Source organism: Sus scrofa, chromosome 11, assembly GCF_054392235.1.
Source record: "Sus scrofa isolate SSC_HxYL_T2T_F1_AM1 chromosome 11, Sscrofa_HxYL_maternal_Yorkshire_Landrace_v2.0, whole genome shotgun sequence".
In the NCBI taxonomy this organism is placed as follows: Eukaryota; Metazoa; Chordata; class Mammalia; order Artiodactyla; family Suidae; genus Sus; species Sus scrofa.
This window is the reverse complement of record NC_139393.1, coordinates 64,933,007-64,959,283: the sequence shown is the minus strand read 5'-3', so window position 1 is coordinate 64,959,283 and position 26,277 is coordinate 64,933,007. Positions and strand designations below refer to the sequence as shown.

Genomic DNA, 26,277 nt, shown 5'->3' with positions numbered 1-26,277 from the left:
CTTGAATTGAATTTAGTGCAGTTTATGGTGCAGTCTGAATAGCATATAAAAATACTTGTTAATGACTATTGTTTAGTAAGAGCTTTATTTAAAAGAATATTGAAATGAGGCTTTTGAAAGGAAAAGAGTTAAAGGAAGTAATTTTGGAACATGACATTGAGAAAAGAATGCAGGCTTCACATCTAGATGACCTGGGGTTGCATCACCACTCTACCACTTTGTAGTTTTCCTAGGGCCAGCCATTTAAATTTTTTCTTCCTAAAATTCAGTTTCCTCATGATTTGGGAGATAATTTTTAAAGGGGCAACATAGGATAGAAAAAAAAAGACCTCACATTTATCCCTTTATTCAGCAAGTATTTATTGAGCCACTACCAAGTTCCAAACACTAGTTCTCAAATGTATTGATATAAAGCCCAGGGTATTGATTCCAAGTATCTCTGGTGCTGTCATGAATTTATAATAAGCATATGTAAGCCAGAATGCTCTGTGTTTAACACAAGAAGCAGCCACACATTAAATTATACATAGTGACGTTACAGGTTTCAGAATATTTTCCTAGGCAGGAGCTACATAGATCCATCAGGTTCATGATAATTTGGATGTCATTATTACCCCAGTGCAGCCAAGAAAAATGTATGATCACAAACATTTCCAAAAGGAGTACATTTTAAACTTGCATTGAACTTGTTTACATTGCCCTTAGAAACTCCAAGTAGGAGGGGAGATTTTTCATGTCTGTCTTCTACAGAATGCTTTTTTTTTTTTTTTGTCTTTTTTGTCTTTTTTGGCTGCACCCATGGTATATGGAAGTTCCCAGGCTAGGGGTTGAATCAAAGCTACAGCTGTCAGCCTATACCATAGTCACAGCAATGCCAGACCTGAGCCACATCTGTGACTTACACCACAACTCATAGCACCACCAGATCCTTAACCCACTGAGAGAGGCCAGGGATCAAACCCATGTCCTCGTGGATACTAGTCAGATCCATGGATACCACTGAGCCACAATGAGAACTCCCAGAATTCTTTTTTCTTCCTTCATACTTAAATTGTAAAGTAGAGTCAATTAGAATTTCCACTTTGGGAGACTGTCAGAATTTCAAGTCTACTTACAGCATTTTGATTGAAGAGCTATTGGAATGTTAGGTGAAAAGTAACTACCTAGATAAAACAGAAGAAAACAAAGGTAATTTTTTAAAGCAAATAAATGGCCATTTAAGACTACTCTGCCTCATGGTAATTGCCTGAATTTTTCAGCAGAGGTTTACTTTAATTCTAGTTACATACTAAGTTCCTATATTATAAATCTTCCTTCACTAGCCAAAATGTTTGTAATAGTATTACCATCACATTGTATCCTTTAACGAAAATCTATATAAGAATCTACCTGCATGGTGAGCACAGAATTTTAAAAAGAGATTAAAGACGGAAAAAAGGTGGAAAGATTTTCCTACATTGATAATAACAGCCCTTAGAATCAAATGGGTTTTAATTCGTTTGCTCGTTCCTGAACATGCTCACCACTCTGCCAGGACCTGACTCTGGGTTTACTTTTTCTAAGCACCCTGTTGCTACAAATATGTGTGGTCTTTCTCCACACAGATTTCATATAGTCGATTAGGCTTCTATTTAAATTACTGTCCCATTCCAATCCTGCATCCTGAGATGATTACAGTCCACTTTAATGGGGGATTTAGGAATTCCAAAACTTATTAGTAATACATTTAGAGACAATTTGAGTTACTCCCAACAGATGGCTAATTACATCTATTGTGTGGTGATTTAGCTCTCAAAGGCAGTCTTATCACCCAGTTCTTGTTTGGAGAGAGGACAGCTCACTGTTTCCATGATGTTACACTAAATTTGGAAGGAGCATTAGAGATAATCTTCAACTCCCTCATTATGAAGAGAGAAGAACTTACTCTGTAGAGTAAGTGGGTAAATCACTTATGAAAAGAATTTAACAAACCCTAAATCTGGGACTAATGATGCATATGTTTTCATAGAGGGGGAGAGGTACCCTTAAACTGTTTAGAAGGAGGTTAAAGAAATACTATTTTACTTTGTCAAATCAAGATTCTATTTGACAAGGTAAAATAGATGCACACAATCACAAAGTTAAGGGGACGTGGTAATATTTTAGAAGGAAATACCATGTTAAGCAAGAAGGGGGAGAAAAAATAGAGAAGGAAACAGTGAGGGGGTGGGAGAGGGAGGAAATGAAGGGAAGGATAGAATGACAAGAGAAGCATCAGTTGTACCTAGAAGATTATCTTCTTATTTTTAAAGGCATCTGAAGGAAGTATAGAAAAAAGTATTATCTCTCCAATTTCAGGGGTTCGTAGAAGTCTGAAAAGTTTTTAAATTTTTCCATATGTTTTGCTTTTTTTTTCAAACTAGTCTATTTTTGATGTTCTTCTTCTAATGAAAGGAACAGTTTATTTACACTGGTTTCCAGTCCCTGTGTGATCTGCTCTGTCTGCCACACAATCCACTTTCCAGGCTGGTTAAACTGTAGTTCAGTCTTGGGAGTTTAAAGACAGTTTAAATGTATGAGTCAGAAGTTTAGGAGAGAGGTCAGAACCTCGAGAGAGAAATTGGCAGTCATTGGCATATATTTGATATGTAAAGTCCTGAAACCAGAGATCAGGGAGAAAATGTAAATACAGAAGAGAAGTGGACCAAGGATTAAGCTGTGTGGTTTTCTAATACAGAAATGTTGCAGAGAAAAGTAGAGGCCTGCAGAAAAGACTGAAGGAGAGGATTAGGGAGTCCTAAATCATGAGAGGTGGTGCATTGTACTTTCTGGGAAGAAACTGTATCACAGAAGAGGAAACATCCATTGTGGCATATCAGATGGTGCTAAAAAGTCATAGGTAAAATGAGGACTAGAATAGATGACAGGATTTAACTCGCAAAGGGAATTCATGGGTGACCTTGACAAGAACTTGGAAAACTGGGGCAAAACTTAGCTGGAATATTTTTTAAGAAATAATGTATTTAAGAGATAATGAGTAGGAAATCATAATTTATACATTAAACTATCATTGAACATTTGGATTCAGTGAAATTCATTGCTCTCATAAAGAACATAAAATAGCAGATAAATACACTTTTTTTTTTAACATTTATGTGATTATTTCCTTAGATGTGGTTATTTTCTAGAAGTGAAATTACTGGGTTAAATATTCAAAATAATTTAAAAATTCTTATTGCACATTGTTATGCTGCTGAAAAAATTAATTTTTGCCTTACTCTTTTCAATTGTTAGACTTATTCCCATTTTCTATATTATACAGACAGGGCTTACAAAAATATTTTTATTAACAATGGTGGAAAGAGTCATCCTTTTATTTATAAGAATATGTCTCCCGCTTTACCACTAGGTGTGACAGTGGCTGCTAGATTGCCCATATTTTATTACTGAATCAATAGCAAATATTCATCAAAGAAAATATGACAGTTCGTAAAAGTGCCACAAAAATGAGTCTCTATTTACTGTGATATTTTTAAATCTTTTGATAAATTGTCACAGTTTTTGTCTTAACCATTCCAGAAAGTTCTTTTGAGGAATATTCCTTCCCAATTTATGTTGTTTTGTTGTTGCTAGTTTTGTTCATAGCCCGGCAAGGGTGGAATAATTATTTTCATTTTATAATTTCATTTTATAATGCACTGCCTCAAGGAGAAGGGTGGGTCAGCCTGATAAATTTTAAATAGTTTGCTAATTCACTTAAAATAACAGTAAATACATATTAACATAAATTATATTTTCTCTGTAAAATAATATATTTTCTAAAATAATGCGTTGAGTATATTTTATGTTTTTGCAAATCTTCTTAATGTCTGGCTAAATAGAAGACAATATTCTCATATCTGCTTCTGCATTTATTGTGATTTGACATTTTGTTGTGTTTGAAGGAGGTAAAGAATCTAGCCTCACAAAGGTATTTTTGAAAAGAGAGGAATATTTATAATAGCCTTTCAGATAACTGAGTGTGTTTAACAGGTTGTAGTTTCCTAAAGCTTAGTTGCACTGAAAAATCTGAAATTGTGTCAGTTAACTTATTTAGTATACTGTTACCTTCAAATTCATTGCTCTGTCTTGTACATTGAATGGATTATTTACTAATGTATTATTTTGTAACATTTCTTCAGAATACAATGTCAAAACCCCATAGTTGTTAAGACCACTTGCCCCATCAGAAAACCTTTAAAATTTGAAAGCTGGTTAGCTCACAGTAGAAGATGAAAAGATTTCCAGGAGGTCTTATTGTAGCTCAGAGGGTTAAGGACCCAACATTGTCTCTGTGAAAATGCAGATTTGATCCCTGGACTGGGTCAGTGGGTTAAGGGTCCAGTGTTGTGAACTGCAGCATAGATTGCAGCTCCAATCCAGTGCGGCTGTGGCTGTGGCGTAGGCCTCAGCCATAGCTCCAATTCAACCCCTACTTAGACTGGGAACTTCAAGTATTCTGGTTTTTGCTCGAAAGTTCAAAATTTTTCATTGCCAACAAATACCGTCAGATGTTTTGCTTTGGTGAGTGAGTCACTTCATTTATTTTGGAGAAAATATCTGCCTATTATTCAATTCATAATAACCATAGTTTATCTATCATTTTTTCAAATAAAAATATTGCTACATTTAAGCAGCAGCTAGGTCAGCTGACACCAAAAATAATTTTGTGAGTGTTTTTCTTAGTGTCAACTACTGTACTTTGGTATACAACAGAAGTCCTTTATATAGTTGGTATTTTGTCACATGGAATATTAAAAGGACACTTGGTGATCTGTGAGCCATACTTTGAGAAGTGATGATCTAGAGTTTCTTTTTTGCTTGTTTCATTTTTATCACTTTCCAGTCCTAAGGATGACTTTGGTTCCTTACTGAATTCATATTGAAAAAAGTCAACACATACAGTGGATTTCACTGGAGCGTTTCTCTCACTCTCAGTGTGCTGCTGTCCCCATTCTTCATCCCCAAACGGGAAATCCATTTGTAATACTTATATGTCTCATAGGCCTTCTGGTAGAGTTCTGTTGTCAATTGTTTGAAAGTCAGAGGAGAGCTAAGCTAGTAGTTAAATTTGGAGCAGATGAACTCCTCGAAGCTTTGTTGTCTCATGGGTAAACTGGAGGTATAATTCCACTGTGCTCGTGTCACAGAGTAATAAGACAACAATGTAGATGACATTTTTAATATCACTTCTGTACTAGTGCTTTATTATACAGCTACCAGCCATGATGACACTCTAAATTATGTATGGTTATATTTATTTTTCAGATGAGGAAACTGACAAAGAAGCTAGGTGATTTCCTAAGGCTATGTAACTTATACATGTAAAAACCAAGGTTCCAAAACCAAAAATTAAGACCTATCTATCTCCAGAACTTATAGTCTTTCTACTATTTGCTTAATACTTCAATGTGAAAACTTTCTGCAAAGATAAAATGTGTAAATGAACATAGCCTATTACATTATGAAAATCAGAAGCATTTACCTTGTAATGTTATTAATTAATTTACTCTTTGTTATATCTCTCAAAGTATTGTATCAGAAATTTTAAATATTTTCTCCTCTTCACTCTCACATTAATTTATATATTTTCTCTTATGCTATTCCTTCCTAATCACAATACACACTCCTCAATTCAGTAGAGACAAATTGTTTTTACCATAACATTTTAAGATAACTATCCAAATATATATCATCAATTTATTTTTTCAAAGTTATTTTGGATTTATCCCCACAACCCAAAGTCATGAAGTCTGTAACTTCAGTTATATGCGAATTGAAATCCTGTTTGTTAAGGTAACTTATATTATTCCAGAGCAATATTCGTGGTTAAAAAAAAGTTATAAATGAAAATAAACTTTCTGAGAACCTATAAAGCCATGTTAGGTAGATTCTTTTTCTGAAGAGAAATGATGCTTTCTCCTCATAAGCAGCTTGTACATTTCCATGCACCATACTCTCACACTGCTAATGAGAAACAGACAAAACTACTTTCCTGGTGCATCTTGTTGAGGACTCATGGGAAACAATACCTCAATAATCAGTCCATTTCCTTTGCTGAATAAGGTCTTGATGTTACTGTGTAAAGAGCTGGCTTCTCTCAGGGTATTAGTTATTCCTTGGCAGAAGTTAGACATTGTAGAAATGTGTTAAGTATTGTAGATCAACAGGGAATAATTCAAAGCAACTTTTCCCCTCAAATAACCTACTTTAATTTTCTATAACAAGTTGGGTCTGAGAAAGGTGATGGCAGGGATGAAAATAATCTAGGATATTTTCAGATATGTGAACTTAACCTTTGAACTAAGGAACATTTTATAACCTATATTTCTTCTAAAAAGAATAATTTACTTATTTTTATGTACAAAATATAAAACAATGGTGAAATGGGTCTTTACTGCTCATCTTCAACTGTGCCAGAAAGGGTTTATGACATGATCTATTTCAATAAAGACTTGAAACAGGAGTTCCCGTAGTGGCTCAGTGGTTAATGAATCTGACTAGGAACCATGAGGTTGGGGGTTGGATCCCCGGCCTTGCTCAGGAGGTTAAGGATCCAATGTTGCCGTGAGCTGTGGTGTAGGTTGCAGACGCAGTCTGCATCCCACGTTGCTGTCGCTCAGGTGTAGGCCAGTGACTACAGCTCTGATTAGACCCCCTAGCCTGGGAACCTCCATATGCCACAGGTGTGGCCCTAGAAAAGACAAAAAAAAAAAAAAAAAAAAGAGAGAGACTTGCAACGAGTAACATTACAGAGTTTGTTACTAATACATATATGATATCCAGAAAATTTTCATTTAAAAGTGATAGAAAGCCAGCCAATGTTGGTAGACCATGCAAAAATGAAGTAAACAGAAAAAATATTGGTACATATATATCATGGGCTGAGGTTAGTTTGACTTCAGGTTCAACTCTTTCTAGAAAGATAAACGTCGATATCAGAATGCCACATTAAATCTCTTGGTAAGGATCTGTCCATGAGATAGTCTTGAGGGGAATCAGCAGTTTAGGATTACACATTTTCTGCATTAGAAATGATGTTCTTAAAAGATTGTATATTCTTGTGAGTTCCCTGATGGTTAAGATTCCATGCTTTCACCTTTGTAGCCCAGGCTCAATCCCTGGTCTAGGAACTGTGATCCTAGATTAAGCTGCTGCATGGCACAACCAAAAAAAAATAATGATAATAATCCAAGAATCTCTGTGACAGTTACATCTTGTTTCCACTTAAGACTTGGTGCTCCACTATATTCTCGAGTCAGAGTTTGAACCTGAGCCACAGCAGTGACAATGCCTGATCCTTAACCTGCTGAGCCACCAGGGAACTCCATCTCTCTTACATTTTAAGAGAAGTATCGATGAGAATACATTCAACCAATATGATAGAAAAATCTCACTGATAGTTTGAGTAAACTTACTGGAGTCTTAAGATGTGAGGAGAGATGATGGGAGAGAAGTTAGAGGGTTTTAAACCATAAGCTATCTTTCATCCTTCCACCTTAGTTAAACTCTACTTTGCCCTATCTATTTAACTTCCACTTTGGTTTCAGAATTCAGCTTAGTTGTTTCTTTAGAAAAGTGTTCTTTTGGCTCCTTAACTGGTTCAAATACCTTTACATTGGAATTGGAAAATTCACTTCTCTTTTCTGTTAGGTTTTCGCATTCATTTTTGTAAGTATTTAATTCATGTTTGTCTTATCTATCAGATAGTAAATCTCAGGAGGACAGAGACTTTGCATTTTTATTGTTGTTACTATTTTAATAGCATTCTTGCCCTCAGACAGTGCCCAGCCCAGAGAACATAGGTAATAAATGACTAGTAAATGAATGATAAGATCTACTTTCTCATGTGAAATGTGTTTGAGAAAGATTTCTCTCAAAGATTTGGCCTAAAAAAGGCCAAAACAACACAAAATTTTCTGTCTATTGGGCAGAGAGCTTGGATTGTTGCAAATGAGGAGTGGAGAGAGAAGAGAAGTAAAGAGAATTTAGAGGAGTTCCCGTCGTGGCGCAGTGGTTAACGAATCCGACTAGGAACCATGAGGTTGCGGGTTCGGTCCCTGCCCTTGCTCAGTGGGTTAACGATCCGGCGTTGCCGTGAGCTGTGGTGTAGGTAGCAGACGCGGCTCGGATCTCGCGTTGCTGTGGCTCTGGGGTAGGCCGGTGGCTACAGCTCCGATTCAACCCCTAGCCTGGGAAACTCCATATGCCGCGGAAGCGGCCCAAGAAATAGCAACAACAACAAAAAAAAAAAAAAAAGAGAGAATTTAGACCCAAGATCTTTTTATCACACATTAGGAATTCTACGCTTAGAATTTCTGTTTTCCTTTTTTTCCTCCTCAGATGTAAGTAGGCAGGGATGAAATGGATGGCCCTTTTCATCTCTGAATTCTCCAGCAATTCTAAACATAAAAGAGTCCTGAACACTTTCAAAAGCCCTAGTAGCATTTGGAAAAAGTCATTTGGCATAATAATTAGCCACTGAACATATGTTGCAGTGGTAAGCAGTTGTAGAATTGGGTTTTTTGACTGAAAGCACGCTTTTCAAGCTTCTATGAGACTGTTCAAGCCATTTTGGTTTGTGTTCTAAATTATGAGACCTGCCAGAAAGTTTTACTTCCTTAGCTTGCTATGTTTAGGAAATGGTAGAAATATTTCAAAATTTTGGAACATAATATGTATTTTCATCACAAAGATAAACCACACAGATATATATGCATGAATATGATATGCATAATATGGTTAGCCTTAACAGATTTCAATCCTGAATTATTAATAATCTCTCTGGTAAGATATGAGATTGATTTGTATAGAATACACTGAAATAGAGAATGAGTAAATAAGAATTATTTATTAACTCAGCCATTAATGTATGCTGATATATAGAAGCGATGCTAAAACTTTCACATCTGGGTCACCCTTGTTGAAAATGCATAAAGGAGGAAACGAAGCATATAGAATGTATGCCAGAGGAAAATGCTTTTCCAACAGAAAAGAGGTTTGCTTGTTAAAAGACAATTTTAAAAAATGGGATCAGCAGTTGCTACCTTACACAAGTAAGATTTGATATTTATAGCTGGATATTCAGCCTGCAGATTTCCATAAAAGTTTTAAATATGCATTGAAAATATGAGGGACCATCTTCAACATGAACTCTATCCATCAGTAATTTACAATCCATTTTACTCATATTCATATTTAAGTATCACTGTGGAAATTTTAAATATATCCAATGTTTCTCATTATATTAGAAGTATATTTGAAGTTTAGGGGTTTTTTTTTTTTTCCATGATCTATTTGTGTATATTAGAAATTGTAAGAGTCTTTCCTGAAAAATTGTAGATAGGTTTCTAGAACTACTGTTTATCAACATGGATCACTATATATGCAATAAGTGAATAGGATTCATTATGACCCAACATCTCTTATGTTATTTTTTAAATAATATTTGTTTTTTATTTAATGATGTAAAATTTTTTTCCAAAAATTTGCTTTCATTTTGTTAATATTAAAAGATCAAACATTCAGTTGACAAAGATTGATCAGAATAACTACAGATACTAAAAAAATGCTATTATGGAGTGAAACTCTCTTCTGGAACATCACATTTTTAGGGTTTTTGTTTGTTTGTTTATGGCTACATTCACAGCATATGGAAGTTCCTGGGCCAAGGATTGAATCTGAGCCACAGCTGCAACCTAAACCACAGATGTGGCTACACTGCATCCTTTAACCCACTTCACTGGGCTGAGGATTGAAACCACACCTTTGCTATGACCCAAGCTGCTGCAGTCGGATTCTTAATCCACTGCACCACAGTGGGAAGTCCAAATTTTTTATCAATATTAATATATATAAACCTCCAAATTGTATATAGCATGTTATGGCTTCCAAATATTTTTTCTATATTCCATCTCAAATCAATTACAAAGCAGAGGATAGTACATAGTGGAACATGCAAAGATCAAAGGATGTTGCTTTGAATAGTCCTATTTAGCCTTCTGTTATGTGGTCACAGTCATTCGTTGGTATCCCAGGGAATTGTTTCCAAGACTCCCTGGCATACCAAAAATTATGGATGCTTAAATCTCTTTTATAAAATGGGATATTTATAAAATGGTGTAGTGTTTGTACATAACCTAAGCCCATCCTCCCATATACTTGAAATCATGTCTAGATTACTTATAATACCTACGAGGTAAATGCTGTGTAAACAGTTACTGGGGGTGGCAGATTCAAATTTTGCTTTTTGGAGTTTTCTAGAATTAAAAAAAAATGGTTTTGATCTTGGGTTAGTTGAATCTGTGGATGCAGAACCTGTAGATATGGAGGATTGACTGTAGTTCGTTTGAAAAATACAGGTGATCATTTTTGTGATTATAAAGTCTACACTAGCTCTGAAATTATTTAAATCTCCCAGCCGAGGAAACAAAGCCCTCAGAGGATAAATAAAGCATAAATAATTACTGAATAAATGAGTAAGTAGTAGATCCTGGAATACGCCCAAGTCATTTGACTGATTTTCTAGTAAACATTTTGACAGTAAAAATTATCAGGACATCTGTAATGAGGATAAAAAGATAAGAGTACATTTACTTTTTTTTTATTTCTTTGACATAAATAATAAGACCATTATCATTGCTTAAGTGCAAATTGTACTGAATCTAATTCTTCCATGTGCCAGAGAAAGTAAAAAATAAAAAACAAAAAACAATATCTAACATTTGTATGACACATTTATAGTTTGTAAAATACTTAGTCAAATGTATGCTGGTATGCACAAAGAGATTTCAATGATAACTACATGCAATAAAAGAGTCTTCTTTCATGTAAGTGTTCTAATTAGACCAGTGCAATGAACTGGCTCTTAAAGCTTTATAATGTGTAATCTATGTAATTATGTGAACCTTTTCACTTACAACATTTCATTTTCACAGTCTCGATTATCCGGTGTTCAGTTCTGATCTATGACAAGGAGACACAGGAAACAGCACAGATAAATAACAAATATAACTCACAAACTCAATTTCAGACAAGAGATTCTCAATCACAAGAGCCACTAAAAAGAGTATTTAACAAATAACAAATTTTGGACTCATAATTCTAGATTTGCTAATTAAAGATAAAATATCTTAAAAAAGTAAATATCTAGGGAACTTATTTTCAAAATGTATATATCTTTGTAGGTCTTCCCACATACTATTATGATAAAAATATTTTCCCCCCTACCTCTAAATATATAGGATTAGTAGAGAAATTAATAAATAGATATTCACCATGTGTTCTAAAAGATGGCATGGTCTGCTATACATAATAAAATTTAGGAAAAGATCCCAACAAAAAATAAGCAAGAGAAAAAAAAAACTGACATGGCTATAACATACAATAAGAAAAAGAGGACAGCAAGATAGCAAAGTTTCCATAAAAAATAATATAAATAATAAGTTGAAATTCACATTGAAAACAGAAGAGAATATAATTTGTTTTCTTTTATTACCTAATCATGTTGTGATATTGCTTTTTTAATGACGCAGTTTTAAGACCCTTACCCCAGAGTGTAAAATTATTCAAGTTAGCCAGTAAAAAAGGAAGCCATCAAAACCTAGCCAATCCCACACCACTTGCCATGTATAAGCTGCCCCATCAGCTACAGCTTGCAGTTATCCTGTCCTATGGGATAACTTCCTGTGTGGCCCTGCCTGGCAGGGACATGGAGCTATATGCAAAAAAAACATTGTTTTTCACCTATGTGAGTGTCATTGTGTTACGGTGTTATAAAACACTTATGAAGGTGCAGCTTTCTTAGAATGCAAATGTAAATATCATAATTTACAGCTATGAGAAAACGTGGGATTTGTACAAGAGAGAATGCATTTCCAATGTAGAAATAATAGGTGTTCTTTAAGAAGTCAAAGAATAATTTAAAATTAAATTATCAGATATTATAGGAAAAAATGTTTCCTGAAGGAAAAAATATAGACTGATAAGGAATCTTAATTTATATTACAGCAAGTTTTTTAACTTGCAAAATTAAATAAATAATCCCACAAAGGAAAAAGAGAAGAAACCAAATTATGTTTGGGCAAAATAAAACAAGTGGCATCTACATACTAAATAATATTTCTGTGGAGTTGAAGAAATATACAACCCAATATTTTCATATCCAAAGATTTCTTTCCTATGTATTAAAAAAATTAAAATTCTCAGTTGATTAAAGTGGGAGAAATCAAACAACCTATCTGAAAATCTTAAAGTTTTGTATCTGTGTGTTTTTGATAGAGTAGTCGTTGTAGCTCTACATCTGTTTCTTTTCTTCTTTTCTCAGAAAAATGAAAATTTCTGTACCTAAACCCTTCAAAAAATAAAATAAAAGATGTGGAATAGGGCAGTCATTGTATTAAAATTACAAGAAAGTAAGTTTTTAATAAAGAAATGAAATTAATTTGGAGTTACCATCATGGCTTAGTGGTAATGAACCCGACTAGTATCCATGAGGATGCAAGATCAATCCTTGGCTTCACTCAGTGGGTTAAGCATCCTGTGTTGCCTTGAGCTATGGTGTAGGTAGTAGCAGATGTGGACACAAATCCTGCATTTCTGTGGGCTGTGGCTTAGCCTGGCAGCTGCAGCTCCAATTTGCCCCCTAGCCTGGGAACTTCCATATGCCACAGTGTGGCCCTAAAAAGGAAAAATAAATAAATAAATAATATTAATTGAAAGTGATGAATTGCCTTTAAAAGTACTCAAAACTCAATGAAGAAGAAAAAAAAAGAGAAAAAAAAATGAAGAGATTTTTTTTTCTTGAAAGAGAAATTAAAATTTTAAAATAATTACCTAATAATTAATATTACCATAAAGTCATTATTATTATTTTTTTTTTTTAGAGGTGCATCTGCGTATGGAAGTTCCCAGGCTAAGGGTTGCCTGGGAGCTGCAGCTGCCAGCCTATACCACAGCCACAGCCACTGCAATGTGGGTGACCTATGCCACTGCTCACAGCAATGCTGGATTCTTAAATGCACTGAATGAGGCTAGGGATTGAATCCACATCCTCATGGATACCAGTTAGGTTTTTAAGCCACTGAGCCACAATAGGAATTCCATAAAGTCATTAATTTTATTTTTAAAATGTGATGTGTTATAGAGAGAGGGAAAAGAACAGTAACACCTAAATTAGGTATCAAAAACACTTATAATTTTAAAATTTGAGATGTAAGTGATAAACATTTTAAAATATGAAAAAACCTACATTTGCAATAAAACAAAGCTGTTCAGTTAATAAATACTGATGAAAGAGCTAATGAAATGCATAAACTGCAGTTTCATTTAATATTTAGCAAAGATCAAAACAAATTAATGAAATTGAAGAAAAAAGAGAAATGGCATATGAATAAAAACTGTAAAACAAAAGAAATTGTTTCAAAATAAAAAGACAAGTCTATAAATAAAAAAACAATACCTAGGAGTTCCCGTCGTGGCGCAGTGGTTAACGAATCCGACTAGGAACCATGAGGTTGCGGGTTCGGTCCCTGCCCTTGCTCAGTGGGTTAACGATCCGGCGTTGCCGTGAGCTGTGGTGTAGGTTGCAGACGCGGCTCGGATCCCGCATTGCTGTGGCTCTGGCGTAGACCGGTGGCTACATCTCCGATTAGACCCCTAGCCTGGGAACCTCCATATGCCGCGGGAGCGGCCCAAAGAAATAGCAAAAAGACAAAAAAAAAAAAGAAAAAGAAAAAGAAAAAAAACAATACCTAAACAATTTTGGACTACAAAAAGCTAGAAAAATAAACAAACTCAAAAAGAGGGATATTTATACAAGTATGGAGAATATTAAACAGATTTATGAATAGAGCATACAGATTTATGAGAAAAGACTAAAAATTTAGGTTTACAAAACTCATGGCTATATCCAATGGCAAGTCTATATGAGAATATAAAGCACCAGTGCCTAGACATCAATTCCATAGCAATCTTCAGAGCCAACACAGATCCAGCACTCTCTATAGAATCAGCTAAGACATCATAGTTTAAAGTATCCATCTGCCCATTTCTGCTTCTTGATTTCCCCAAGTAGTGATCCTAAGCTCAATTCCTAGTTAACTTCATACCCTGGGAGTAAAAAAGCATCATATACATTTTTCCATTCATTAGTTGCCAGTTTGGTAATATGGAAAATTACTTAGCATCATTAGTGGCAAAGATATGCTATTATTTCTCCCTATTCTCCACTCCAAGAAAATCATCTTCTTAGAAATTGCTAGTTTCCTTTGTGTGAGTATTTTAGTAAATCCGTATTATATTTTGGACTCTAGTCCATCTAGTTCTGAACCAAATCTTTATTGTGAGAATGAATATTCATGGAGAATTCTAAAAAGATATACAGTCCTTCCATCTGCTATCAATTCTTAATTTTACTTTTGTTCCAAACCAGAGCAATAGAGAACAGAGCTGCTTATTTAGGCCTTTTGCAGGTGTGCACTTACCAAACTCTCATTGGCACTATGCCACCAGTCTATTTTGAGAGATTTTATAAAGCACGGAACTTTGAAACTTGCCAAAGTATTTATTTTAAAGATGCTGTGGAGTGTGAACTGCTGTGTATATGAAACATCTTTTAGAAGAAAATTATGCTGTTGAGAAATTCATTTGTGTTATTAAATAGACACTGAAAATTTTATTGTGAATGATAATTCTCACTTTACTTTGCCTTCTAGGAATCTGATAACCAGATGTTCTACTCACTTCAAAAAATGGTACTTGTTTTCACAGCTTTAAGTTTGTGCTTTGACACTATAGCTATTGTTAAATATTTTCCTACCCTGACTTTTCTATTCCCTTATTTCCTCACTTAAAAATGTCTTTTTTTGGGTCTCATTATATTTTATGCTTCACAGTAATGTACAGTAAATTTTTCAGGATGTCAAAGTATCAATGAACTAGGCTTAAGACAATCAATTAACATTATAGTCTGACTAGCAACAAGCTAGAGAAAAAGTTACAACACCCCAGATGACATTTTTGAGTTTTATTTCTTATAGCACAAAATAGTCTGATCTAACTTACTCTCTATTTTTCTGCTCTAAAATACTCTAAGATTGTTCTTTCCTCTACTTTTTTCATGCTAAACATGAAAATTAACTCTACAAATTAAAGTCATTAAAAAAATCTGTATAAATTCTGTGACCTCTACTTATACTTTATATTGGTATTCTTATTTATAATACAGATATATGTATTTTATCTGTTTGTTTGTGCTTTTTTGGGTCACATCTGAGGCATATGGAAGTTCCCAGGCCAGGGATCAAACCTATGCCACAGCAGTAACAAAGCCAGATCTTTAACCCACTGTGCCAGAGAACTCCAGATACAGATATTTTAAAGCTTCAAGTTTATTGAGCAGTATGAAAACTCCTAGGCCTGGTATACACTTAGGACACCTGGATGGATTTGTTGGATTAGGGAAGTCTGGCACTGTGTAGAAAGTGATGTGTGTGAAGAAGAAACAGAGTACTAATGACTTAAGAATAATATGGAATGGCCCAGAGAGTAATAAGAGAAGTTATTTTTTTCCTGTGGCTTTATATACTAGGAATAAGAGATAAAAGGTGGGGAGGGAAAACGGGCCACACGACTTCTTGGTAAGCTATGACTAGGAAAGTGAACTATAGCTTTAGAGTATTGAAGATGTGTCCATGGATTTTACTTAAAATGTGACACCATCTTTAGGAAGATTCCCTTTGGCTACACAGAGGGGCTGCTTTGCAGGGGTACAAGAGGGAAAGAGAAACTCTATAGTGGGCTGCTTCAATTAGCTAAAGGAAATATAATAACAAATCATTAATAAAATATCCTTGTAAAACTTATTTATCATAAGTATTTATCCTCTGTGTAGTAATGATGTAGAAATATCAAGTCTTCAATGCAAGCGGGCTAAATCTGTCTTAATATTTAACACAGCTCTTTGAATTGCATGTAATTTCCCATAATTAGTATGTCAGTAATTTAGTGGTAATGGTTTAAAACATATGTAAATATGATTTCTTATGTAAGAAAACATGCATTGTTTTCTACCTGAATTAGAAATCAAGTACTTACCATAAAACATTTTTTTTTTTGTCTTTTTAGGGCTGCACCTGTGGCATATGGAAGTTCCCAGGCTAGGGGTTGAATTAGAGCTATAGCTGCTCACCTACACCACAGCCACAGAAATGCTGGATCCTTAGCCCACTGAATGAGGCCAGGGATCAAACCCACATCCTCATGGATATTAGTTGGTTTCATATCTGCTGAGCCATGACAGGAACTCCTAAACCAATCTTTAAAATTTGATAAGACAGGAAAAACATGTAGATAGATTCTTTCTAAGTTTATTAAGACTGTGTTACGTGTTCATTTAAAGATATTCCATCATCCATGTTGTAAGTTCAAAGGTTCAAATGTCATTTAATGACATTCCATCATCTATGCTGTAAGTTCAAATGTGGAAGATGACATCATTATCAACAGTGAAAAGCCAGAAGTTTTCCTCTAAGATCAGAACAAGACAAGGATGTCAACTCTCACCACTTTTATTCAACATAGTTTCAGAAGTCCTAGCCATAGTGATAAGAGATGAAAAAGAAATAAACGGAGTCCAAAATGGAAAAGAAGTAAAACTGTCACTGTCTGCAGGTGACATGATACTATACATAGAAAATCCTAAAGATGCTGCCAGAAAACTACTAGAGCTCATCAATGAATTTGGTTAAGTTGCAGGATATAAAATTCCTACACACTAACAATGAAAAATCAGGAAGAAAAATTAAGGAAGCAATGCCATTTACCATCACATCAAAAAAGAAAATAACTAGGAATAAACCTACCTAAGGAGGCAGAAGACTTATACTCAGAAAACTGTAATATGCTGATGAAAGGAATCAAAGATGACACAAACAGATAGAAATATATATCATGTTATTGAATTGAAAGAATCAATATTGTCAAAATGACTGTACTACCCAAGGCAATCTTCAGGTTCAATGCAATCTTTACCAATGGCATTTTTCAAAGAAACTAGAAGAAAATTTTTTTAAATTTGTATGGAAACACAAAAGACCCCAAATAACCAAAACAATCCTGAGAAAGAAAAATGGAGCTGGAGTAATCATGTTTCCTGACTTCAAACTATACTACAAAGCTGCAGTCCTCAAAACAGAATGATACTGGACCAAAAATAGAAATATAGATTAATGGAATAAGATAGCCGAGAAATAAACCCACAAACCTATGGTCAATTAATCTATGATAAAGCAGGTAAGAATATACAGTCTCTTCAATAGGTGGTACAAGAGAAACTGTAAAAGGATGAAATTTGAACACTCTCTAACACTATACACAAAAATAAACTCAAAATGGATTAGAGACCCAAATGTAAGACTGAATACCATAAAACTCTTAGAGGATAGTACAGGCAGCATACTCTGATGTAAACTGCAGTCATATCTTGTTTGAGCCACCTCCTAGGTTAATGAAAATGGAAACAAAATAAACAAATGGGACCTAATTAAACTTAAAATGTTTGCATATCAGGGAAACCATAAAGAAAACAAGAAGATAACCCACAGAATGGGAGAAAATCTTTGCAAATGAAGCAACTGACAAGGGGCTGATATCCAAAATATACAAACAACTCATTCAACTCAATATAAAAAAAAAAATCAGAAAATGGGCAGAAGATATAAATAGACATTTCTACAAAGAAGACATTCAGATGGCAAAAAAGTATATACAAAGATGCTCAAGATCACTAATTGTTAGATAAATGCAAATCAAAATTACAATGAGGAGTTCCCGTCGTGGAGCAGTGGTTAACGAATCCAACTAGGAACCATGAGGTTGCGGGTTCGGTCCCTGCCCTTGCTCAGTGGGTTAACGATCCGGCGTTGCCCTGAGCTGTGGTGTAGGTTGCAGACGCGGCTCGGATTCCGCGTTGCTGTGCCTCTGGCGTAGGCCGGTGGCTACAGCTCCGATTCAACCCCTAGCCTGGGAACCTCCATATGCCGCGGGAGCGGCCCAAGAAATAGCAACAACAACAACAACAACAAAAGACAAAAGACAAAAAAAAATAATAATAATTTAAAAAAAATTACAATGAGGTATCACTGGACAGAATGGCCGTCATTAAAAGTCTACAAACAATAAATGCTGGAGAGGGTGTGGAGAAAAGGGAACCCTCCTACACTGTCAGTGGAAATGTAAATTGTTACAGCCACTATGGAAAAACAGTAAGGAGGTTCCTCACAAAACTAGAAATAGAACTACCATATGATCCAACAACAGTCCCACTTCTAGGCATTTATCTGGAGAAAACCATAATTCAAAAAGATGGATTTGCCCCAGTGTTCTTTGCAGCACTATTCATAATAGCCAAGACATGGAAACAACTTAAATGTCTGTTGCAAAAGGAATGGATAGAGAATATGTGGTGCATATATACAGTGGAATGCTACTCAGACATAAAAAGAATGAAATAATGCCATTTGCAACAACATGGATAGACTTAGAGTTAATCATATTAAATGAAGTAAATCAGACAAAGACAAATATCATATGATATCACATATTTGGAATCTAAAAACATTGATACAAATGAACTTATTTACAAAACAGAAACAGACTCACAGACTTCAAAAACAAGCTTATAATTACCAAAGGGGAAAGGTGAGGGGGAGGGATGGATTGGAAGCTTGGGACTGGTACATGCACCTGATTGTATGTGGAATGAATGGATGGTCAATGGAGACCTGCTGTAAAGCACTGGAAACTCTACTCAATATTTTGTGATAACCTATATGAGAAAAAAATCTTAAAAAGAATGGATGAATTATACGTATAACTTAATCACTTTGCTTTTCAGCAGAAATTAATACAACATTCTAAGTCAACTACACTTCAATAAACTCTTAAAAAATGAAAAAAATATAGAAAATGACAGAAGCATCTGCTGCCTTTGAGAAACAAATGTTTGTATAATCTCAAAATTTAGAACAAATATTATCTATAGCGCCAAAATGACATCTGCTAAATAAATCTACAAAATGCTAGTAAAACTATGCCAAACACATTTCTTTACAAGAAAATTAAATGCTGACTAGAATTTTAAGTAATGTTTGGTTTAATAATACCATATCATAGTAAGCTATCATTCATGAACTCTGTCTTTTGCGTTTTCCACTTGGAATTTTAGAGTAGATGTTTTTTTACCAGAAACCTTTGAATTGTATTTATAGTAAAACAATTGTTTTTCATTAAAATAAAGAGTAGAGAGTTCATAGTAAATGCCACTGCATGACTTTGTCTTAAAATGGAATATATGGAATTTATTTATATTAAAACTATATAATTCATTCATTCATATAAAATGAAATGAGTAAGAACCTAGAAAAAGTAAACTCAAAAGGCTTACTTTTTTCTTTTTATGTCATTTTTGTTCCCAAAATTTCTTTCAGTATAGGGATATTCCTCATGAAAATAGCCATGTAGATTTTAAATCAGAGTTAAAAATGCTAAAATAAGATCATAAACCATAAACTTTCTGAAATACTGTTTTCACTTTAAGAAAATTATTAGATGAATATAGTTCTTATTTCCAGGAAGGGAAATATTAGCAGAGGATTTTAGCATACTCTATCTGGTCCACATAAGGAACAGAATAATTTGCATTGACAGAAACAGATTATTCAACATAAAAGTCTATTGTTTCTAGAATCTGGTTAAGTTCCAGTTCTATAAATAGTCATTAGGGTGTCATGTGAGCACAGAGTTTTAGAAAAATGATGATCTGAAATTATCTTTGTAATGATAATTTCTCAACAGGAAGATCAACTAAGGTTAGAATAATTAATCTCTGTCCTGCTTATTAAACTTGATCATGTGTTTTTACATGAAAATTAAAATGGAATTGAATACTAATTTTATTTTTCCTTTGCCATTTTATAAGCCTTTGAAATCTGGTAAACAAGATGACAATGCCCTTATCATAAGCGATTGAACAGAACAAGCTGTTGTGTATTTGTAAGACTGCAGCTTCCATTCGATGATATTTTTAAAGAATTATTGAGGAAATACTGGTAGTCCTGTGATATAATCAAGGCTCTGAGCAATTGGTTGTGTATTTAGACAACCTGAGAGAGTGTCATCCTAATTTTTGTGATACATATATGTTAATGTAAGCACAATTCAAATGGAGCTTTATATGTACATGCAGATAATATGTGTAATTTCAGATATTTATGTTTTTATCATTATCATTAAGCCTATCATTTATATGGTTTTCTACTAATCAGACAACTGATTCTCAAAGAGAAAGGTGGTGTCTTTTTGGATGTTCACTGGACTTGACTTCATCTTTCACAAAACAGGTGCTCAGTGATTTTTTTTTTCTACTTCCATGTTTACAAAACAGGAATTTTTGTTTTAAAAATGTTTGTGACACAGATTTCCAGACGTCCTATAAAAGCTGGGTAATAGCTGAATGAAAATGTGACTCATTCAAATAAGATGAGAAATCTATGATTTTTGTCCCTCTACTTTGCCACATTCACCTTTCTTTTGCTGAGAAATGCTTTTTGAATTATCCCCGGAATCCTCAAGAGATACTCTTCACAAATGAGAAAGTTTTCAACAGCAGTTGAAATTGGTACACTGCTCTTGTACATGTTCTGTTCAGCAATCGCTGTCTTGTTGTATCATGACTGTATGTTTTATTTCCAAAAATAGGGAACTTCCTGCAGTGTTTTATTGACTTCTGCTCCCCAAAGTATCCAAAGTATCTGCTCTAGTATTGGGTGCCTACTCCTTAACCCAGTACATCTATGCATATGTGAATAAAACCTTGAAGATAATAATAAGTTATTTGAAACTTATAAAGCTAGTATGTATTTGTGAGTGTCTGCTTCTCTTTAATGATACCATGTTTTTGTTTAGAAAATACTGTGCAGATATGTTATGATCAAAATCTTAGTAAGTAGTCATAGAGTGAGAGAACTCAGGTGATGCTTCCTTGTCACTGTAACTTCCAAGCAGTAAACTTTCACATCCAGTCAAATGCAGAGAGGGACACAGGACTTTCAGGGATAAGAAGAATCTTACTGGGTATCCATAATCAGTTTGGTAGGGTTCTCAATTTAGTTCAGTAGCACTGAGTACAATTTTTTTTAAGTGTATGGCATCAGGATTTGAGTTTTTATTTTTTAATTATTTATTATCAATATTAAATGGAAAATAACCCTTAATCATTTTAATTAATAAATACCCAGACTTGAAAGTTTGTTTTCATCATGTTGTCAAAATTTAAAACCTAATTTTGTATAATAATTCATAATTACTTCATCTTTTCACTCCATCTGGAGGGTAATCAATATATAAGCGTATAAACCAGCTGCTGCCCCAATCATGGGGCAGCTGCCAAGAGTGACCTGGGCTCTTATCCAACATCAGAATCCCCAGAAAACCCTCTAGCTACAAGGAGATTGGTACAAGTGTAAATACCGCTTCATTTTTACCCTGAATTTTCATTTATTGGAATCTAAGGATCTTTGGGCCTCTTGTCTCAATTTTCACACCTATGATTTTATAACCAAGCAACTATTTATTAAATTTCTATTTTATATGACTATAATAGTTACAATTACTTAGGGAATATAAGTATGATGCTTTAGGAAAGATATTTTTCTTGGCTTTTAAAGTTATGCATAAGAATATCAAAAATTTAATTATGAAAACAAGATAAAAAGGAAACAAAACTGAACCTATAATGGAAACTTTGGTTATAAAAAGCATGGGCAATTGTAAGCATCCTAAACTAAATCTTGAGAGATAATAAGTGAAATAAACTATGAGGTAAAATAACTAAATAAAAATTATGTTCTTTTTACCTACTTATAAATTAACCATGCACAAAAGAGATTACAGATTCTATAAATATATTGTGGATGCTACAAAAATGGCAAGCAGAGACTTGATGTTTTTCAGTTAAAAGGTAAAAATCAAGCAATTGTTGAGTTTATTCTATCAAGCGCTTTATATGTATTCCATATACTATGCTTCATTTCAGTTACTCTTTATAACAACAATGTAAACAGGTTTTTAGTATTTCCCTTTTATAAGGCAGGAGATTAACTTGCATCAAATTAGGTAACTCATTAGTTCTGCAGCCTGTTAATCATGTTTTTCCACTAAATACACTAAATTCCTTTTAGGGTTTTTTTTTTTTTTTAAATGCTGGCATCATTAGTAATTTTAATCCCTTAATTCCATATTTTCAGTGCCAACATTCCAAATAGAATTGCTTGGTATAAAACAAAATCCACAGTTGTGAAAATCTTCAAGGAATACTTTGGTAAAGACGGGTTGTAAAAACTATTATCTTCCAAAGGTGGGTATTTGAGAGGCTGACATTCTTTTTCTCACCTTGGTTTCTTTTTAATTAGTTGCTCTATTTTTTTTTGAAGAATTTATATTCAGCCTTCAAATCTGTTGCTCTTATTTCCCTTGAGTAATCTACTTCCCAGTGATAGAAAAGTAATGAAGAATTTGTTGGAATGATTCAGAAGGGTTACCTCCTTCTAAAACTTCTGCTTTTCTTTAAGAACATGATGAAATGTATTTAATTTTATCTATTATTTTCAATTCCAGTTCTAATGGATGCTTCACTAAAACTAGGTATTTCAGTTTTCAAATTTTGCTATATGTTCTATGAGCTAGAATTCTATAATCAGAATAAATTAACTTGGTTTTCTTTATTCCTGATCCTTCTGGATCTTTACTTGAAAAGCAAATAAATGGTATTGTAAGATTTCAGTTGAAACTTTTCTTGATCAAATTTTATAAAGTACCATGGAATAAATTCTAAAATTCATAAATGCAGTGTTCCTTAATTCACTAGTTATATACTAATTGAGATTCATGAAATTTTAGACTCCTTGTAAAAATTGATACTTATTAAGATTATACTTGGTTTAACTCTAACCTGGCTCATCATAAATGATCTTTAATGTTTCATCTATTCAGACACAATATTGTATTTGTTCCTTACTTGATTAAGTAAAACACTTTCATCCTAATTTTATGATAATATTTTTGTATCTCTTCCTCTTCTTTAGACTTATTGTTGAATCCACCATGAAAAAGATTTGCCTTGGAAAATGTTTCATATTTCTCTCTAGCCTCATCCCAATCTCTAAACTAATCTTACATTTCTAAATGTCTTCTGTGTTTCTAAAGTGGATGTTATTCTGAAAGCTTAAATTCGGAATGCTCTGAAATAAAAGATCTTCTCCTCATGACTTCCCGAATACACGTTTTCCTATCAACCTCTTATTTTCATTAACGACACTATCATTATAGGTTGAACTGTGTTCCTCCGAAAGATATATTGAGGAGTTCTGCTGTGGTGCAGTGGATTAAGAATATGACTGCAGTGGCCCAGGTCACTGCAGGGTTTGGGTTTGATTCCCCACTGCTCCTTGCAGTTGGTCAAATGGTCCAGTGTTACCGAAGCTGCAGCTCAGATTCAGTCCCTGGCCAGGAAACTTCCATATACCATGGGTATGGCCATTTTAAAAATAAATTTTTTAAAAAAAAGGTATGTTGAAATCCGAACCCCCAGTAACACAGAACTTGACTTTATTTAGCAATAGAGTCATTGTAGATGTGATTAGTTAGGATGAGATTGGGCTCTTCATCCAATGACTATGATCCTTAAAAGTGAGATATAGGGGACCCTGTGTGAAGAGAATACAAAGGGAGGACACCCCAGTGACAACAGTGACAGAGATGGGCGCAATGTATCTACAAGCCATGAATGCCAAGGACTGTCAGCAAATACCAGAAACTAGAAGTAAAGAAGGATTTTCTCCTACAGGTTTACGAAGGCGCACAGCCCTGTCAACCCCTGAATTCTGGACTTTCAGTCTCCAGAATTGTGACAGAACATATATGCTCTTGTTTTACCACACAGTGTGTGGTACTTAGTTATGACAACTCTAGGAAACTTGTACAGCTATGTCCATAACTGAACCTGTAAAGAGGTATTTTACTTAAGAGCCATCTTGAACCTCACAACCAAAAATGTTTTAAATCTTTTCAACTCTGTTTTGATAATAATTGTTATAGATTTCCCCTTTGTATACCTTTTCCCATCTTACACACAGGCTTTGATCATATCTAACCTAATTAAAAACTTACAAGAGTGGTACATTGATTGCACTAGTAGTTATAATTCTTTACAGTCCCTGGTTCTATACTCTGTTATGTAACTTTCTACCTTCTGTCGTGATTTTGAGTTCTACCATGAGGCATGGTTAAAGCAATAAGATTCTGAGGACAGTAATTCAAACAGGCTTGAAATGGGGACTTTGATTTTGTGCCTCCGCCTCCAGCCCTCACCATGAGAATAGGCCCAATTAGGCTATTGGAGGATAAGAGACATAAGGCTCCATCAACTCCACACCTATGAGACAGCCAACCATAGATAAATTCTGTTGAGACCAGAAAAACGCCCAGCTGATCAACCTGTATTGTGACTTGCTTGCTCCTAGGCTAAGTAAATGTTTATTGCTTTAAGTCATCAAGTTTTATGGTTTGTTTACACACACGCACACACATATACATGGTATCATTACTATGTCAATAGATAACTAAAACCAGGAGCTACACATCATGCTTAAGGGAACCATAATCTACCTTCTAACTGTATCATTTACTGCATAATTCATTTGCCGTCTTACCTAAAAACCTCAGTGGTTACTGGGAATCTGAGTTAGGAGTATGATTAATAACATAGGCCATTTATAATAATAAAATGAAATGAAATGGGATTTTCCTAGTAGGTGCATCAAGAACCCCTGATCTTATGATATCCCAGAGAAATAACTCAAACATAAGAGAAATGTATTGTTCATGAATTATGAATTAGAAACATTTAAATTTGTATTATTTTAGAGATCTCTTCTTAAATATAGTGATGCATTTAAGACAATGATTTATCAACAAAATTATCTCATAAGTAAGCCAAGAATATTGTGAAAATGTACCCTTTTCTGGGAATCAAATTATAAAATTTAACATCAAGTGATAGTGCCAGGAAATGCATTTATATGCTATACTGTGCAAACAACTTTGTATTAAAAAGACTAGAAAAACTAAATTATTTATGAAAGTGTCAGTTTTTGTATACAGAAATACCAGTTTGGATTACAAATTCATGAGTATATGATATCTTATTGCAGAGTAAGCAAGCACTCTAGGGATTAAGAATTCCCAAAATATATTTTACATTCATATATATTTTAATAGACAGAGCTATTAAAGAATTATATGCCATCAGTTATTATTATTGCCTTCTCAATTTAATAAATTACACATTCAGGCAATGAAAATTTAAGAAATTTCCATTGTTTATTATTATATGTATGAAATTAATGAAAGCTAGTTATATAATTTAATTTAAAATTGAATATACATATATGTAATTCTCAAACTAAATCTTTGATATTGACACATTATATGTAATTAATATGTAATTACATTACATTTATATGTAATTAATTTTCCATGCATAGAAATGTATCCTTTCAACTTGAAACATGTAGTTGTTTGATATTCTAGTCATACTGATAAGGTGTACTTTTGAAATATGTTAGCCTTAGAAACTACTTTACAATTTTTCATATTTCAGTAAAGCAAAAGAGAGTAAGATACATTTTCCTTTTTCTAGTCTAGTTAGTATTATCAGTTTTTCTGGCTTATACCATCATACATTTACTCATTCATCATTTTAATATATTTATCTAACACACACCATATACTGTACTCATTGTTTTTATATATACATAATTTATATAAACAGACATATTTTATTGTATCTACTAATTACTGCAGAAGTGACCAACTCACTCAACTTAAAATAACTAATTTTAAGTATTTCACTGGAGTTTTTACAATTAAATTTTACTATGTTTAGTTTATAATGTCAATTTAACTATATGAACTGTGTTCAAGTACACCTTAGTAATATAAGAAAGAAGTGCCCCCAAATGTTTGTTTTGTTTTGTTATATTTTCAAAAGTTAATAAAGAATGAGAGCATTTTCCTCTGAGAAAGCAGCCCATCATACATCTATCCACATTCTTTTTCTCATTCTGTCTTCCATCATGTTTTATCCCAAGAGACTGGATATAATTCACTGCACTATATAGTAGGACCTCATTGCTTATCCAT

General features: G+C 33.8%; 1 protein-coding gene across 1 annotated transcript in view; it reads left to right on the top strand.

Moving 5' to 3' along the window:
• LOC146398664 (uncharacterized) overlaps window positions 1-26,277 on the top strand; it is a 304,287-nt gene that overhangs the window by 261,487 nt on the left and 16,523 nt on the right. The window contains exons 8-10 of the transcript XR_014820084.1: window positions 14,733-14,771; window positions 22,323-22,432; window positions 23,921-24,086. The gene's annotated coding sequence lies outside the window, so the exon portion shown is untranslated. The remainder of the gene's footprint in view (window positions 1-14,732; window positions 14,772-22,322; window positions 22,433-23,920; window positions 24,087-26,277) is intronic.